Source organism: Dendrobium catenatum, unplaced genomic scaffold (assembly GCF_001605985.2).
Source record: "Dendrobium catenatum unplaced genomic scaffold, ASM160598v2 fragScaff_scaffold_1373, whole genome shotgun sequence".
NCBI lineage: Eukaryota > Viridiplantae > Streptophyta > Magnoliopsida > Asparagales > Orchidaceae > Dendrobium > Dendrobium catenatum.
The window spans coordinates 213,112-217,279 of NW_021319835.1; positions in this window are offsets into that span (position 1 = coordinate 213,112).

The window sequence follows — 4,168 nt, forward strand, 5'->3', positions numbered from 1 at the left end:
GAGATTAGAGATAGCAAATTTTAACGAGGAGGAGATGGCCGAAGACATTGCAGCGGCGACGGTCGTGGTACCGATTGACGAGGAAGTCTGGGCTTGATTTGCCATGGCCTCGAACCTCAAGACCGACCGACTCTAGAGACCTTGTAGAAAAGTATCGGCAGAGAACGAAGAACAATAACAGAGAAAAGAATAAATAAAGAATTGTAATATTATCTTTCTTGTCATCTTACAGCAGACCTATAACTCTATATATAACATTTGATATTGTTTTGTATTACACGTGTAGACTTCCTATAGGATATATTAATATACGGTAGATATCACATCTCTGTTCTTAACAGCCGGTGATCAAGCAAGCATGCTTGCGGTGTAAACGAATCTCACTCACAATCGAGAGAGTTTAGTTTAACTCAAAAATGTACTAAAATGATTTACAATGCATTTATTTTACTTTGCATATATTTTCCATCCAATCAAACACCAATATTATGCAAAATCCATAAATTTGTAATATTTTACGCCCATTTTTCTTGCAACCAAACAACCTCTAAACAAAACACAGTTTTTTTTTTTGTGTGTAATAAAACATAGGGGAATTTTGATTTCATCTTTCAGTTTGAGAAAAAAATGAGAAAGAATTTGATTTTTTTTTAAGACCAGAACACAGAATATTAGTCTTTTTTTTGCTGCTTTGGTTAGAAACTTATCATTAACAATTCAAAATTGAATCATTAATAGATTTAGGCTTTGTTTCGGACGACTTTCTTACTATTTTTTAAAGCAATTTTTTAATTTTTTTACTAAAAAAATTACTTTATGAGACAGTAAGAAAGCCATTCCAAACAAAACCTTAATGGCAAGTTAGCAATCAAAGCATAGACAATTCTTCGGATACAATTTTGATTTGAATCAAATTTGGCTTATTAATTTTTATTTGAGCAAAAATTGTTTTAATTTTAATTAATTTTTTATCTCCTCAAATCCATTCCTAAACCAATATGTATAATTAATCGATACATTTATGTTTGTATTTAGATTAAAAACCATATATATTATAATTTGTCAAAATGAGCTTTTAATTTATTTTAAGGTGAATATAATACAAAAATAATCAATTAATTTATACTTTTATATTAAACTATCAATAGAAAAAAATGTGTCAATATTTCTTAGATAAATTCAATTATCAATATTAAATTACTTCTTCTTTGGTTAAATAATAAACTTGAAAGCAAATAAATTTTGTTGGCCTTATAACCTATATGGAATCATAGAGGCAATATATTCTTTATTTTATTTTATTTTTACAAACAAAATTTGATTGATAGTTTACAAATAAAAATTGAAACTGTTTTTGAAAACATCAAAATCGAAAAAAATTATATTTTGTGTTTTAAGAAATTACCTAATTTTTTGAAAATAAAAATAAAAATAATTCCAAACATACCTTAAAATTTCTTGATGATAAGAATCAATGAAATTAATAAAAATATTAAATTGATTGCTTTTCAAAGAGATCCATATGATCATTTTGAAAAACAACCAATTAAATAATCACCATCACAAGAAGAGCAAATTCCTATCAAACCAAATGCCAAGAATAAAAAAATGTTCTAAATAAAGTGATAGTAAAGTAAGAATATCTTATAAGCAATGAATGTAGAAAAAATTATGGTATGGTACGATTCAAGAAAAGATGAGAGGAAATCTATGGTTAAAATTCAAGTCTAGCACCTAAAATTATTGATAATAAATGTGAAATTTTTGAATGGAGGTGCGGATTTGGTTGAAACATGTGGGGTCAGGTTGACCCGAACCCGACCCGAACCGAAGCGGGTCGAGTTCGGGTCGAGAAAACCGACACGTTTGTAAAAACGGGTCGGGTTAGGGTTGATCCGATTAATGCCGGGTCAGTTCCAGGTTCGACCCAAACCCGACCCTTGACCCAAAATTGACACCTCTACTGGTTGCAAACTCCTCAACTCGCATTCGATTCCCCTCTAAAGCGGCGTGACTCTTTAAGTGAGGAGAAAATAAGTGCGTGGTCCAGCACCTGTGGGGCTGGTTGCTACTAAGCATGCTAATGGATTAGTTACACCGCCAAATACCTCCTCTATGGGGGTGGCAACGGGTAGACATTCCAGTTTAAAAAAAAAAAAACCTTGTAGTCAAATATTCCACTTAGGAGAAAGACAAATTAAGAATGATCATGCTTTAATGACCTACTTTGACTTTGAGCAATATCAAATGAATGTAAGAACAATATTTATAGACGAAGATGAGATATTATGTAATTTTATTAAAGGAAATGATATTATTTCTTTCACAAAATTTTGAAAGGAAGGGTATGAGTGAATCATCATCATAAAATTCATGAAGACATGCCATAAATAATGTTAATTTTGCCTCAAATATCTATATCATATCTAAATAATTTTGAAATGATTTATCGTGCTATATTTCAATCCATTTAGACTTAACCTGGGTGTTTTAATCAAGTCAAATTGGATTATAAAGATTGAAATAGAATTAAATTTTTTAGGCTAGTTCGGCTCGAGAGATTATTAGGTGCGGAGTGCGGACGGAGAGAACCGTCTGCACAAGCACTATACCCAGCTAGGTACCGACACTCGGTACCACTGGATACCGCTAGGTATCCAATGCTTGTGTGAATGTTGCACACATTGCACCTAATAATTTTTCGTTCGACTCAGATCGAGCCAACCAATATATGTATAGTATTATTAAAAAGCCGCTTGAGATTCTGCCATTCACGTGGCTTAATCCTAAGCCTTCATTTGAGTGACCCTTCATCTTTCGCGCGTATGATTTTGTGGCTCTTCAAATCGGCAAATTATTGCAGCCGGTCACCTGACAGAGAGATCCGAACGAATCTCTCTCTGTCTACAGTAAAGCGCATGTAAAGCGTAAATACTGTAGCAGCTACTACAGTACCTGCGCTTTTACTGTAGATAGAGAGAGATCCGAACAGATCTATGTTAGATGACCGGATGCAATAATTTGCCCTTCAAATCCCGCTACTGCTAAATTGGGTCAAAGTTAATTTCTAGCATCAAGTCGTAATATTGTGGTCAAATATGACTATTTTATCATATTTTATAATATAGAATAATATAATATACTAAACTATAAATGATAAATTTTCCATAATTCATTGGTCTTTTCTGGCTTGAATTCTATGTTGTTTCAGTAGTAATCGATTCTAGCCGATTCTCAAATAAAATTAAGACAATTTATTAATTTTATTTTATTTTATCTTCTTATAAATTTTACTGCAAATTCTCCTACCCCTCAATCCTCCTACATAATATCACGAACAAAAAAAATCATATTTAGGCTTCGGTGATATTCTTATTATTTTTTAAGGCAGATTTGTAATAAAAAATTTCGAAGGAAGCCATGTAAAACTGCTATAAAAAGAAAATTTTAAAAGTTATTATAGAAAATAACTTCTCAACACAATTTTTTTAAAATAACAAAAAATAATCCTCAAATAAAATATAAAATTATGATTCTAAAAATAAAATAATGAAAAAGTTATCTCAAACTAACCTTTACACATCAACCTTAAATTTCCAAAAAAAAAAAAAAAAAAACTTTAGTAAAACTGCTATAAAAAGAAAATTTTAAAAGTTATTATAGAAAATAACTTCTCAACACAATTTTTTTAAAATAACAAAAAATAATCCTCAAATAAAATATAAAATTATGATTCTAAAAATAAAATAATGAAAAAGTTATCTCAAACTAACCTTTACACATCAACCTTAAATTTCCAAAAAAAAAAAACTTTACACATTCCAAAAAAAAAAAAAAAAAAAACTTTACACATAAAAGAATCAGTTAAAGGTGATGCATATTTATTAAATTTTTTTAATGGGTAAAGATTTTTCTTTTGGAACGGGGAATCCACTATCTGCCACCCTCAAAGGGGGTTTGACGGAGTGATTAATCATCGGCTGACCTAAAAGAAACACCCACTTCATAAACCTCATGACCTGCACTTGATTGGACCCCACTTAAAAAGTGTTGATGTTCGAGAAAATTAAAATCGAACACTGGTTTGGAGCTCCCTACCGCCCACCAACCAAACCAAGGAATGGAAGCTAATATATTTATTTTCAGTTGTTTTTTGTTTTTTTTTTTT